Source organism: Gymnoscopelus braueri, assembly GCF_963280865.1.
Source record: "Gymnoscopelus braueri genome assembly, chromosome: 11".
In the NCBI taxonomy this organism is placed as follows: domain Eukaryota; kingdom Metazoa; phylum Chordata; class Actinopteri; order Myctophiformes; family Myctophidae; genus Gymnoscopelus; species Gymnoscopelus braueri.
The window spans coordinates 38,063,895-38,079,607 of NC_137613.1; the positions used below are offsets into that span (position 1 = coordinate 38,063,895).

General features: G+C 40.2%; 1 long non-coding RNA gene across 1 annotated transcript; it reads right to left on the reverse strand.

The window, feature by feature from the left end:
* Positions 1 to 547: 547 nt before the first annotated feature.
* Positions 548 to 5,309, reverse strand: LOC308095411. Its single transcript, XR_013934067.1, has 5 exons — positions 5,228 to 5,309; positions 2,504 to 2,629; positions 2,263 to 2,388; positions 1,743 to 1,856; positions 548 to 1,287 (listed from the first exon to the last, which is right to left on the reverse strand). It is a non-coding gene; the product is annotated as an uncharacterized lncRNA (long non-coding RNA).
* Positions 5,310 to 15,713: the final 10,404 nt, after the last annotated feature.

Genomic DNA, 15,713 nt, shown 5'->3' on the forward strand with positions numbered 1-15,713 from the left:
TGAGCCCACCTCGAAGTGAATATTGTTCTTTACTTTGTAACCAAGTACTCTTATGTTCATAAATGATTTGGCTTGAACATGTTGCTTTATGTGGAACAGATCCGTCTTCCCTGTCAAGAACAGTACTTTGGGGGTGCCGGTGAACTAATATAAACAAAATATTCAATAAGTAACTAAAACATAATATAGTACCCTAATATAAAAAGTTAATACAACACCCTATCGCACACCAATCTGGGAACCCATTCAGTAAAAAGAAAGAAATATATATTTTTTTGCTTTTTCCTCTGGGGGCACAACCTCCTGTTTTGTGTAAAACAGGAACTTGGGTTTGGCTACTGCCCTTTCTTAGTCCACTTCCTCCCGGGTGCTTCAGTGTTTATTCCTACTAACATTACATGTTTAAGACAGTGGTGTTGAGAGATTAATCGCACTCGCACACAGACACATATAAACACACCTACACAAATGGACCAGGCCGTTGATCTGCTTTGTTATTGTCAATAACGTTCCCTTTTTTGTAATTACATTTTAATGTAATTTCAAAATGTATTTTTATTTAAACATAACATGCACTTATTTTCACCAAATGCAATTCACGTTCATAAAAAGACACCAAATGGGCCAACAGGGCTCAATCAAACTATGATTATATATAAGCTATACATAAACTATAATTATCATATAAGCCAATTAACACCACAGAACTTTTAAGAGTTGAAAACAACAAAGTAGCAAATTGGATGGACATTGCAAGTCACATGCAGACTATAGAGGGAAGAGCTACTGAGCAAATCAACAGTTTTCATATTTTGATGTGATAAGTTTAAAGGAGAATTTTGGACTAAAGTTTTCTTACCTTTTCTATGACGTTATGATATCTTAGGATGAATGGTACTGTAGAAAAATTTCATAACTCCACCCCTGAGCCGCCACAGCTTAAAAGGTGCGCGGATAGGCCTTAGGTTAGATCACATATTTCAATAGCTTTTTTTTTTTTTTTTTTTTTTGAGATCTGACGTTCATAGTGACAGAACACTATGCAACCAAAAAAATTACAAAAAAACAAAAACAGAAGTCTCGCTAGACGAGATTGAAATCTCGAGATTTCAATCTCGTCTAGCAGGAGCAAGATGCTAACAGCAATGTTTGCGGCACCGTTGCACATGTTACCCTGGCAGCAAGTTGCGTTTGCAACTTCCATGAATCCGATGTTGATGCTTGACATACACATGCTTTTTTGGGCGCAGCCCATCACTTTCATCTCCGGTTTGCCTTTCATAACCGCTGTGAACAACAACAACAACAACAAAACACATTACTTTAATGTCTGCTCCACTCATGATTTAATGTGCACACTCCCTTGTTGTGACTCAACTTTATAATCTGAACCAGCACTAACTCCAGCTATAGTTTGGCCATAGCCCTTAACAGAAAAACAATAATCTTGATAGCAGTATTCCAGCCATAGTATAAAAGAGGTAGTAAATACAGTATAACCTATCTGAAGCCCAACCCCCCATCCCTGCAACCAACAACCACAATGCACCCACAAACATGGTTGACAGCCCATGAGTGGGTCTTAAACATAATTCTCTATAACATACAGTAGATAACCGACACACATATGTACGGGTCAATATATTACTGTCCGTATTTATCACTCCAAGTCTCAAAAAATCATTGAGCTTAGGAATGTGAAATATGTGCGTAAAGGTCATATAAAGCCATAAGCGTATTACCATATCCTGACATGCAGCGATCCTCAGCCCCAGAACATGATAATTCTGTCATGTCAGCGCAGTCGTCGCCTTTGCAAGTGTAGCACATCATCCCATTGCGAGAAGAGTTGGTAACTGTACGGATACAATTTTGAAAAGGTCATATTGATGATGTCCCTGAACCCCATATTATACCAACAAAACACCATTCACATTCACATGTGGGAACTGTCTAGTTCAAACACAAGTTTATTGCACTTAATTGGTCTCTGGCAGCTGAAAGTTATGCAACTCATCTAAGGGCACCTTGGAGGTAGCCTACGGTAGGTTTTCATGAATGTCGTATATTGACCGGTGTCCGGCGTCAAGTCGTTTGGATAAGCAGTCGCCAAGTTTATTTTCTGCTTTGTTGCATTTGTTTTAAGTTTGACATGTAGTGTTAAGAATAAAGGAACATCTAAACCAACACCAGACTGTAGTGTTCTTCCCATCCACACCTGTGCAGTGGTTATTGTGCAGGCCTGTGTTTATAGGTACTTACTTGGATACTTAGAGTTGCAGAGGGTAGAGTTGCAGCACATGGCGTATGCACGCGCATATCCAACGTTCATTGTGCCACTAACACACATCTTATCTCCGCAAGACTTCATTGTCACATTCTTGCCACCTTAAAACAAACAGAATATTAGTCTCTGCCAAATGATGTCTTTTCTATACCATAAAATGACTGTAATCTATGACAGTTTTACCTCACAAAATGAAATAGAGAGTTTAACGCATACCCATGTCCTTGTACACGACAGTTGCTGCAGTACAGGTGCTCCCAGCTCCACATTCTATCTCGCTGGCATTTCTGCAGGGTGATCCTTTAGCATCCGGCATGCACTTATGACATTTAATGGCATAGCCTAAGACATCAGGTAGATGATCAGGTTAAAGTTTAAAACTAATGTAAAATGTACATACAGCTTGAAACAATACTACAAAATCTTTTGTATGTTAACAAAAGGACAGAAAGAAATATGTTTCAGGCCCTTGGGACACAGCTGTATGTTGCTGTTTGGCCCCTGAGCGAAGTTGAGAAGCCCTGCTTTTACTGCATACCGGTACCTATAATCTGATGTGAAAGTGTGAGGATTTCATACTGAAATTACCTAAACATTGTAGCATTTACATGTATATTATAGTATTATTTAGATAAAAAGGTACATTTCTCAATGGATACAAAATAAACAAGTCTCCGCCAGGTCAGGTAGGTTATTATGGCCTCCTGGTGGCGCTATAATAGGCCAATGTGAAAAGTGTGCCATTTATTTTTAGGCCTTTCACGGCAATTGGACGCTGCATTCATGATTTGAGGCATTTTGATCCAAAAATGTGGTTTGCTAAATTAATGCCAATGTTAGCCAAGTAGGATGGAATATGAAATATCGGAGACTTCCATCTTGATCACATGACTATAGAGATACTGTATACCGATTTGGGTGATTTTTGGACAGAATATGAAGGAGTAAGAGCAAAACATGTGTTATACAAAAGTCAGCCCTGGTGGCGCTCTGAAAGGCATATGTGAAAAATGCAGGACAAAGGTTTTTCCTTGGCCTCTAGGGAGTGTGCGTGCAAAGTGTCACGCAGATCGATGCAGTTATAGTTAAAAACGTGAATCGGCCTGTTATAGCGCCACCATCAGGCTGATTTGAATGTTTTCAAGTGGCATTTCTTCCTGGGCCAAGGGGGAATGTATGTGGAAAATTTCACAGAAATTGCATGCTGCGTTCATGATTTGAGGCATTTTGTTCAAAGCAAACCAATCCTGCAAACTTTGGAAGCCAATCTTAGACAATCAGGATGGAATATGGAAAATCTGACAGATCCGCGTTGATCACATGACTATAGAGATACTGTGTACCGATTCGCGTGATTTTTGGACAAAATCTGTAGGAGTAATTTAAGAAAATGTGTTTTGCAAAAACCGGCCTCATGGTGGCGCTATGACAGGCTGATCTGAAAAATGTGGGGCAGAGGTTCTGCTGTGGCATCCAGGGAGTGTGTGTGCGCAGTTTCACAGCGACCGGGCCAACGGTGGCGGAGATTAGCTGGTCACAGACAGAAGGACGGACGGACGGACACAGGGACGGACTGTAACGCCCTATATTCCACTCTCACCAAAGGATCCATACATCGCCTGCAGTTAGTACAGAATGCCGCCGCCAGAATCATTTCTGGGACTAGAAGATCCGAACATATAACCCTGGTACTGGCTGCACTAGACTGGCTGCCAGTAACTTTTAGAATAGATTAAGATTTTATTGTTAACTTTTAAAGCTCTTAATGGCCTGGCACCACAATACTTAACTGACCTCCTAAAACCTCATGTGCCTGTCCGCCGTCTAAGGTCTTCCGATGCAGCCCTACTAGATTTTCCTACGTCTAGGCTGGTGACCAAGGGTGATCGGGCCTTTGCAGTCAGGGCCCCTACACTCTGGAACAGCCTCCCATTGGACCTGAGGGTTGCTAGTTCCATCACCATTTTTAAATCGAAATTAATGACTCATTTTTATAGAAAGGCTTTCTTAACCTCCTAAACAGCAGAAATTTGGTGCATCTATATTCACTGACACTGTTATGTGTTATTTTACTGTTGTAATTATCTATGATCCTTGATTCACTGTTTGATTTTATGTTGTTAAGCACTTTGTAACACTGTTTAAAAAGGTGCTATATAAATAAAGTTTATTACTATTATTATTCAACAGGGTTACTAGTACTACTGGTTTTACATCAAACCACTTGAACCCTAGCATCTCTATTCTGGGGGGAACATTCACAGAGAATAGCAAATCTACAAGCTCACGATGCGTTGACATGTTGTGAGCTTGTAGATCTGCTATTTTCGGCGAAGAGGTTTGTTGTAGAGGGAAAAAAGAGCAGACCAAGTACAGAGCCAAAGGTCAAGTTTACTATGAAATGGTTAAATGTCTGACAATAAATTAACAGAAAAGATAAAATGTACACAACTCTATGAGTCTATGAAGCTATCTATGAAATCTATGAAAAAGTTAAATTTAGTTAGTTTAATACATACATACATACATACATACATACATACATACATACATACATACATACATACATACATACATACATACATACATACATACATACATACATACATACATACATACATACATACTTGTTGTCAGTGCTGTAAAATAGATAAAATGTAATTAAGTTGAGTCGAATCCTGACCTTAAAAAGCTAAATTCTCAACAACAACAAAAAACTAAATTGTGTAGAATTGTGACACACCCCTACTTACTTTATTTTCTCTTGAACAGGAAACAATGTGAAGCCTGGTTTGTGCGCCTACATACAAGTTGTGTGCTGAATCTAAGTATTGATGCGAGTCTTATGCTGACATAACAGGAGCAATTACACAGTGTTACTTTTGATTGAGGCACAAAACATACATACATACATACATACATTCATATATAAATACTTGCCTTTCGGGAAAAACATAAACCCAAGGATAAGTACGATCAGATGCATGGTGTTGGACGGAGATGTTCAAATGAAAGATTGGACAGAGAGACAGCTTTTAATACGTCCACAAAGGGGTAGGCAGGGCCGATGACAGGATTGCACGCCCCATGCACGTGCATGAGCCCTGTGCCTTTAGCCACCTCAAGCCAATATAGTCAGTTCTGTTCATAACCAGTGGTGGAAAAAGTATTCACACGTTTTACTTAAAAGCAGTGGCGGACGCAGGATCTCTTTATGAGTAAGGCCAGGCAAGATTTGCCTATTAGGTCTCTTTCAAATGTCAAAAGTGTCAAATTGTTTAGACGTTCAGTTAACATAGACGCTCTCAAGCGGGACTGGACTCTATTTGTCGCAGAGAACAGTCTCTCAACAGTGCAGGATGTTAGCGGGAGAGTTATGATGGCCCTCAACAGACGGTTAACATTTGGAAAAGAGCACTCAGGACAGTTGTCAAGTACTTCCATTATTGTGGGGAGTTTCAATTTCTCCTCGTCCATTCTCCGTGTGATGTTCTCAATGAACCAAGCATGTTCAGTGTCTTTGATAGCGATCCCATACAGCTTGCATGGTCCCATCAAAAGTTCTTTCATGCCGAAAGAAGGACATCCAGGCAGGAGAGACTCCGAGGCAGTCATAATTCCATATGTGTCCTCTTTAAAACGGCAGTTTAACTCCGTTATCTGCCTGTCTAGGACACAGTTCCACAGTGCCCTCAAATCATCATCGCACTTGATAGCAGCAGCAGCAGCAGCCCTTGCCTCTGTGTGCCCGTCCAGTGGGGGTGGTGGTGGTGTTGGCTCTGAGCCAAGAGCTGCTGCTGCTGGTGTTGGAGGTGGCGGTACAGGTTTAGGCGTCGTTGCGTCGAAAATGAGTTTGCTTTGGACAAACTTTTTTTCTCGCCGGTGCCATTGCTCTCTCTCTGGCAGTCTCTGCTGTCTCAAGAATCAAGAGAATGAGGCCGAGACATTGTGTGTGTGGCGTTTATATTGTGTGCTTATTTCATGACGTAGAAAACCGGTTCTGTGAATAAGGGACACAGGCAGACACATTTCACACTCGAGTGTGAAAGGGACTCTGAGAATACACATTGGCTCAAAAGACTCAACATCCTCCAGACACGCAGGACGTAGAGAGAGAATGGATGCGTACTACGTTGTTTGTCAGCCTTAAGTATAGGGGGCGATATTCATAGTAAATACACAAAAAGCTGTCTGGCGGAGGGAAGGCACAGTGTATTGGAGGTAAGGCACGTGCCTTACTTGGCCTACCGTGCGTCCGCGCCTGCTTAAAAGTAAAAGTATCAATACTGCAATGTAGAAATACTCCCTTACAAGTATAAGTACATTCAAAATGTATTTCAGTAAAGGTACAAAAGTATTGGTATAAAAATGTACTTTGAGTACCAAACGTATAAGTATTGTGAGTACTTTTACTCACAATTTACATCGCGATGCAACGTAGATCGGCTATTTTCAATTGGCCGAAATGGTTGAGATCTACAAGCTCACAGAGCTTGTAGATCTGCTATTTTCAAAAGATTTTTATACATTTGAAAACTTGAAATTGAACATTCTGCATAATGAGTACTTTTACTTTTGATACGAGTCCATTTTATACTTTTGTACTTTTACTCAGCACGGCGGCCAGTTCTGCACATTAAACATTCTGTACTCACAATAGATGTCCCTCCAACGTCCAAACATCTCCTAAATTCATCACTATTGAAAACATGCTATTTTCTGTCTCATCATAAATCCTCAAGTGTTTTCTCCCCAGTGACTTGTAAATAGTGTTGCCAAGTATTGCGTGAGAGCAATCCGGTCTATGAATATTATATGTTTATGAATTGAATACCAAGGACCTCAATGGAAACAAGACCACAAGGACTTTTTCGGACGGTGTTTTAACTGTACTTTCTGCCTAATAAAATATTCAATCAATCAATCAATACTGTAAGCGCAAATTTTCGCAAATATTTGCTTTTTTCATAGATTTTACCTGGCAACTCCCCCCCTCTCTTTCTCTCTCTCTCTCTCTCTCTCTCTCTGATCAGATGCGCACACACACACACACACACACACAGTCACACAGACACGTTGCGACGCACGCAGCGCGCATTTCCACCAGTCCACCACCACACAAATATAAATTAAATTAATTCTTAAGTTAAGAAGTGCGACGTCTCTGTTCCGGCGCGCGCCCCCCCCCCCCCCACACAGTGGTCACAGCATTTTGCATGGAATATAATGGACATGTTTGCATACTCTTCCAGTCCTCCTACTGTACACAACCACATCCAAATATTGCTTCTTTTAGAGTCCTAATATAAACCAGAGGGAAATTCAACAACAGCAACAAGGATGATACACAGTAGAGGTACTGTACAGATGACATTTTGGTTAATGCAATGCAAGCAGAATTTGAATACCATGACACAATATAATCTGATCGATCATGAAAACTTGGAGGACATCATACAACATCTGAAATCCTCCTCCTGATACCTACAGTATTGGGTGTAAATGGTATTTTTTCATTACATTTTTTTTTACCTGTTATACTGTTAGTGCACTTTGACCATACTTATATCTGAACCTACTTCCACTGAGACACTTTCAGTAACAGTTCTTGCCCAGCGTACATGAACACTAGTGTGTCTATTGTGGGCATGTCATAATAGGTGAACATTCTGTGATAGGGTTACATATTGTAAAGGGACCTAAAATACAAGTGCGGGTCAATGAAGTATAAAATCGTATAAAAACTCTATTTTTCCGCTTTTGCATTTTTTTTCCATAAATCAGAGCCATTGAACACCCTTTACGTCTGTGTGTTGGTAAATAAAATATTGAACCAATGAAAAGTATTAAAAAGTGCTTCTGACAAAACCAGCTAACTCCATTGGATCCTCAAACTTTCTGCTAAACCAGCTAACTCCACCAAAAGGGGGTGGAGTTAGCTGGTTTGCTGACTCCAGGCTCCACCCCGTTTTGACCTCCAACCTCATTGTGAGCTTGGAGGTCTATTCAGCTGTTCTTATCAATGATGAACAAAACCTCTAACTCCACTTTTTGTTTTGTTTTAGTCATTTCCTGAAAAATGAACATTTTGGAGTTAGCTGGTTCCTGCCGGACAGCAGAGATATATGGGTTGAAGTGGTTATCTAAATATAAGAGCTTTGTTATACGCAAGTGATAATTATAGGGAGTGTTTTGGTCGTACAGGTATGCTGTTAATTAACCTGCTGGACTCCATGCTCCCAGATCACAGTCACCTGCTACATGTCATGTCACTGTACATACATTCACGTATTTACATTCATAGTATTATTTAGATAAAAAGGTACTCAATGGATACAAAATAAATAAATAGATAAAAACGTTTTGTGAAAAGATTGGAAGTGAAATTGGAAGTGATGACACAAATAAATGAGCAGACAACATTGGAACTGGAACACAAGCTGATAAATGATCTTTGTGGGGTTCTTTCTCCTGATTGGATGAAATATGTAACCCACCTGAAAATATATTTTCTGTTTAAGAGCTGGAGGGACGGGGAGACCCCTGTTACTGAACAAACACTCTATAGCATGGGTCTTCAACAGGGTTACTAGTACTACAGGGGGGACGCCCTTTTTACATCTCTTGGCCTTTAAATTAGACCCTATGTTCCCTCAACCCAATGTTCCTTCAGGATCACATATAGCCCTTTGATTGACTGATTGATATCTTTATTGATCAAGAAATAAAACATATGTCACATGTAACATACATCTGACCCCCACCACAATCAAAAGGATGACGCAAAAAAGCTTACAGCTTGTTTCCATTGTAGTCCCTTCCATAATGTGTTGGTTAGGTCACCTGTTGGGGTCCTCTGAAAGGGGGTGCAATGGTGCGCCTCGCCAGTCCGGATATTACGTTTGTGATGTCGACCCACCATTCACTGTACGCATTAGGACATTTTAATATAGGATAGGCCACGTCCGACTTTATTTAATTTCGTTGGATCTCTTGGCCTTATGACAAGGGTTAGCCTAAAAATGTGTAGAATAAATAAAAAGTTTCAACATTCTGGTCAACTAAAATTTGCGTTAGAGCCTGCAAAACATTTATTGGCAAGGCGCCAGACAGGTGGCTTGTGTAAACAAACCGGCGTGTGATTCCAAATGCAAAAAAACTAACTGATGGTGGGGGGAAATTATGTGAAAAATCATTACACGGTGGATACAGGCATGACATTTGGCACACATGTAAACTGTAAACATAGCAACATCATTTGGTGCAAATGTATGTGCATGTCTGTGTGTAGGGGACACAGAGAAACTGTCAGAACCTTGCCTGAAACATCCGGGACAACACTCCATACGTCCCAGATTTCCAAACTGTGGAACAAACTCCCCTTTGCAGTTAGAACTACAGACTCACTCCCAATTTTCGGCCATAATCTGAAGACACCTCAGACTCCACTTTAGCCTGTAGCACTTCACCTAGCCTTGACGACCATGCAGTCTTATGCAAAGGTTAAAATAGTTTGTATAGTTTCACTGTACAGATCATTTATTTTTTGATATTGCATTGTTTAGACTGATGCTAGGTCTTGGTTGACCTATGATCCTATTATTGAGGCACTACACTGTCTCTATGCATTTGATGTACGTGTTTACCTTTGCTTATTGTAAATCACTCTGGATTTAGAGCATCTGCTAAATGCCTAAATTGTAAATTGTACATTTTAGGTCTGTTTTGCAAACCATACAGTATGACACTGCACAGGCTTATGAAGCATATGTTTTCACTTTACAGAAGTGGTAAATCTTATCATTATCACCAACTTCATGTCGGGGAACAAAAGTCAGCCTCCACCGGAAGATTTCAATCCTGAGATTTCAATCTCGTCTAGCGAGACTTCCAGTGGGACGCATTCAAGACAATGAACGTCAGATCTAATAAAATAAAATAAAAGCTATCAAAATATGCGAATATATGCTATATTGCGAATATAGCGCAAGGCCTATTGGCGTGCGTTTTTAGCTGTGGCGGACCCGGGATGGAGTTCTTTCTACTGTACCATTCATCCTAGGATATCATAACATGATAGAAAAGTAAAAAAAAAACGTGGTCCAAAATTCCCCTTTAATTACAGCGGCCCTCATATTTGTGATTAAAGAAATAATAATAATGATAAGTAGTGAAAGCTCATCTGTACGTTGGTTTATTTACTGTTGAGTGAGAAAACAAAGTTGTTGAAGCTAATCATCTGGGGACCTCCCCTAAGATCATTTGGGGACCCCGACCCCCAGTTTGGCAACCACTGACATAGGTAAGACCTTTATGAATATAAACAAATCTTGATTCCATTCACCTGTTTGATTCCCACAGCTGCACGTTCCTCCACTCACACCCGATGTTAATTAGGGAGACAAAATGGGTCTGCTAGGTTCTTTATTCAAAATGACGGTCAGATGGTGCATTACTTGTTTTATTAAAATATGTATCTGAAAACATTGGAGGTGAGAAATAAGCAATGCCGTACACAAAAGTGGTGCAGCATTATTTGCTCCCCTCTCTGTCCCTCTCTCCCCCTCAGCAGCGCTCTGATCAGTGCAGTGTGTGTGAGTCCAGCGATCCCATAGCTCGGAGGGAATGGGACTGTCGGCTGACACTGTGATTGGTTACATCAAAACACACCCTCGTTTCTGAGCTAAACTTAGCAAAGATGTTAGCAATAAAGCTATTTCATGATGACTTTATTTCCGATTGGATAATCATATCATGATCAAGAGAATGGGTGATATTTTCGCGGAGCTAAAGAAAAAAAGGAAGATTTTTTATTTATTTTTTTAAACACGAAGGGCCCTTTCATGCTCAGGGGCCCCTGGGCACGTGCCCAAAGTGCCCATATGGTAGATCCGGCCCTGGGCAGGGCCGATGACAGGATTCTTGGGTGGGGGACAAGATTTCCCAAAGTGGGCCCCATGCAGGCGCGCTTGCACGAGCCCCGTGCCTTTAGTCACCTCAAGCCAATATAGTCAGTTCTGTTCATAACCAGTGGTGGAAAAAGTATTCACACGTTTTACTCAAGTAAAAGTATCAATACTGCAATGTAGAAATACTCCCTTACAAGTATAAGTAAATTCAAAATGTATTTCAGTAAAGGTACAAAAGTATTGGTATAAACATGTACTTTGAGTACCAAACGTAAAATGTAAAAGTATTGTGAGTACTTTTACTCACAATTTACATCGCGATGCAACGTAGATCGGCTACTTTCAATTGGCCGAAATGTATATAGGGTTGAGATCTACAAGATCACAGAGCTTGTAGATCTGCTATTTTCAAAAGATTGAAACTTGAAATGGGACATTCTGCATAATGAGTACTTTTACTTTTGATACGAGCCCATTTTATACTTTTGTACTTTTACTCGGCACGGCGGCCAGTTCGGCACATTAAACATTCTGTACTCACAATAGATGTCCCTCCAACGTCCAAACATCTCCTAAATTCATCATTTCTAGTTGAAAACATGCTATTTTCTGTCTCATCATAAATCCTCAAGTGTTTTCTCCCCAGTGACTTGTAAATAGTGTTGCCAAGTATTACGTGAGAGCAATAAGCAATCCGGTCTATGAATATTATATGTTTATGAATTGAATACCAAGGACCTCGATGGAAACAAGACCACAAGGACTTTTTTGGACGGACCTTTTAGACAAAGTGTTTTAACTGTACTTTCTGCCTAATAAAATATTCAATCAATCAATCAATACTGTAAGCGCAAATCTTCACACATTTTTGCTTTTTTCATAGATTTTACCTGGCAACTCCCCCCCCCCCCCCTCTCTCTCTCTCTCTCTCTCTCTCTCTGATCAGATGCGCACACACACACACACACAGTCACACAGACACGTTGCGACGCACGCAGCGCGCATTTCCACCAGTCCACCACCACACAAATATAAATTAAATGAATTCTTAAGTTAAGAAGTTTGCGACGTCTCTGTCCCCCGCCTGAGCCCCCCCCTCCTTCATCCCCGCCTGTCTCTGGGCCTGATGATATCAGTTGGATCACTGGTGCAAAGTAGCTGTGATGTAGCTGATCGGGCCTAGATGTGAGGGCCGCGAAGCGGCCCAAACCTCTAATAATAATAATAATAATAATAATAATAATAATAATAATAATAATAATAATAATAATAATAATGTTAAGCACCACCACTATTCAACCTTCAAATTCCCAGTGTAAATGGTTGTGATCTGAGCATGTCTGCGACTGCAAGCATGTTGTGAATAATGAGAAGTGTGTCAAAATGACCACAAGAGGGAGCTGCAGCACAGACCAAGTACAGGCTGATGATGAGGTTTGCAGCGTCATTCTGAGTCTAAAGACTAAAAAATATAAAAATGTTCTTCAACATAAAACTCACTCACTCAGTCAGTCAGTCACTATTCATTTTTATATTTACATAAATATGTGTTCTTCTAGACTTGAGTGACAGATCTTTCTTTTTAAATCTTTTTGATCAACTTAACCTTTTTCTTTCTTTTCTTTTTCTCCCAAAGTTAGTCATTGTCAATTCTCCTCATTGTACAGTCCCCATCACTGCCAACAATGATGGGGACCAACCTTGGTCTGGGCTCTTCCCAGACCAACACTAGATGTTTGCGGTGACAACCACGGATACACACAGAGTCACCAGCCTTTTCTTTTCACCTGACAGTGAGGGGCTTCACCAGGAGAGCATAACATGCTGTTTGTTGGAGCGCCTGGCTGGTCAAGCGAACACTTCCCCGTATACTGGGCGGACTGGGAGGTGAACCGGTGACCTTCTGATTACCAGAAGGCCTCTCTCTCTACTCACTCAGCTATGGCCGCCCCAAAATGTACTCGCCGAGAACACTGAGGCGAGATGGAGAGTTGATTTAGAGAGGGGCCAGTCGAACCCTCCTGCGTTAACGCAGCAAAAAAAACAAGATAATTATCATGTAAGGCAGCTCTCAGCTAGCCTCTACCCCCCACACTCATCCCCTCCTCTCTCTCATCTCTCTTTTCTTTCACTTCATTAGTCTCTGCTTTTATGTTGTGCTTTTCTCCCCCCCCTCTCTCTGCCGGCCCCCCTGTTCACTCCATCTTTCACTTCATTAGACAAGAAAGTAGTAGTTTAATCTATTTATTCTCACTTTTCTCTCTCTCTTTTTCAGTCTCTACTTCTCCTCACCCTCTCTCTCTCTCTCTCTCTGTGTGTCTCTATTAGTCGATCACCCGTGGCTAACAGTGAAGATGGGTGTCAAGGACGTTGAGCCGGTTGTCTCCCAAAAGATAATCCCATTAAACACAGGAATTTAATTATAGATTATCTGACACCACACTCACACACTCTCTCACACACACACACACACACACACACACACACACACACACACACACACACACACACACACACACACACACACACACACACACACACACACACACACACACACACACACACACACAGGAGTGTAAACAGAATATATACAGAAATAAATACAGAATTGCACACATACACATGCTCAAACACGCACGCACACACGCGCACACGCACACACGCTCTTTATCCCCTCACCCTGTCAATGTGTATCAGTGTCAGGTCCTGTCTAAAACCCCTCCAGCCCCCTCCAGTACACAGTAAAAGTGGAGTGTTGATTTAACTCTGACTCACACTGGACAATATGTACACTCTCAGAGTTAAATCAACTTTCCGGATTTTGCTTTGAGCCTCAGCATCTACAATAACAACCAATCAAGACTGTTTATGGAGCAGCAAGGACATAGCAGCATGTCACCACACTACTGTAAACAGAGGTATAGAGCAGCAGTTCTCAAACCTTTTCGTGCCAAGGACCCCCAAATTGATATACATTTGGCCGCGGACCCCCATCTGAAAATGTTTTGTGCCAGGGACCTCCAGAAGCAAACCTTGAGTTAAAAATGTTCGCTTTAAAGATTTATTTATTCAAAGATTTGCACGCATTTTCACGATTCTTCTAAAATAGCAGATCTACAAGCTCATAACACGGTACAAAGCTATTTTTGAATAGCCAAAGTATAAAATATGGTTAAAGTGGTTAAAATGATTGTGACGCTATATTAACAAGTTTAGCTGGGGACCCCCAGGTACCCCCCCAAAGTGGGGGGTACCACTTTGAGAACCAATGGTATAGAGGGAATAGGGGGGGGGGGAATCCACCCTGACCCACTTTATAAATGACATATCAGGCTTTAAACTGACTGCTGTTTGTTTATTTATTACACTAAAGACTTATATATCAAATATAACAGTAGAAATAGCTTTGGTCTACTGTATTTGTTTTAATTCAAAGCACTTTGTTTTTCTTTTTTTCTTCCTTTTAGTAGGTTTCATGTTTTATTTAAGCAATTTGAGCAGCATTTTTTTTATGAAAGGTTCTATGCAAATGTAATAATAATAATGATACACTTTATTTATGTAGCACCTTTCATGACATGAATGCAGCTCAATGTAGAGTTAAGTTACAAATGTAATTATTATTGTTGTTGCTGTTTTTGTTATAGAACAGATTATATTCTATATAATTTAGTTAAAGCGCATACACAGATGTTGAAATAGTAGGTTGTTTTCACAAGGACACAAGCCATGTGTACTGAAACAAGACCATCAGCTGCCAACAAGTCCCTTCTATTAGTCTATTAGAAAAAAGGAATGAAAACAATAACGACACCCCAAGCATGAAATTGAGGTGCTGTTGACAAACATGTCATTGTATTACCTTCAGCCTGCACATCACCGCCCACACAGTAAATTATGGCTCCATTTGTACACTCTCATTGATATTTACAAATTCTGAAATACTTTAAAAACGCAACAAAATTTTAAGTCAGCTAAAACTTGTAGAGGGTTCAGTGAAGGGAGAATGGATGTGGAATTAAATGGATGTGTAGTTCAATCTGTATGTTTTCTTTTTTTTAAATAGAAGACGATAAACAAGTATAAAGATTCGTTATGATTAATTATGTATTGTTATTATGATTATTATATATTATATTATTGTGTGTGAACACTGTGTTGGATTATGATTATGGTTCTTATTTGAGAAAAAAAAACTATTTTCTTTGTTTGTCATGCGGTAACCAAACTGTGTTACCATTGTATGTACTGTATGTAGAAAGGGTAGGCAGAAATAGCTTCAGCCTATACCTTTGGTGGTCATAACCATGTAATATAATGTAGTATTATTATTGTTGTTGTTGTTTTGTTTCATTACAGCAAAGTTCTATGAACATGGAGTGTATTGTTGACGTTGTTGAACAGACCAAAATAAAAGTGCTGCGTGAAGTGAAGTGATGCCCGCAGAGACAATAGCAGGGGAGTGTCCCGGCAAGCATATCTTTATTCAAAGTTAAAGAACAAACACAGGACAACAA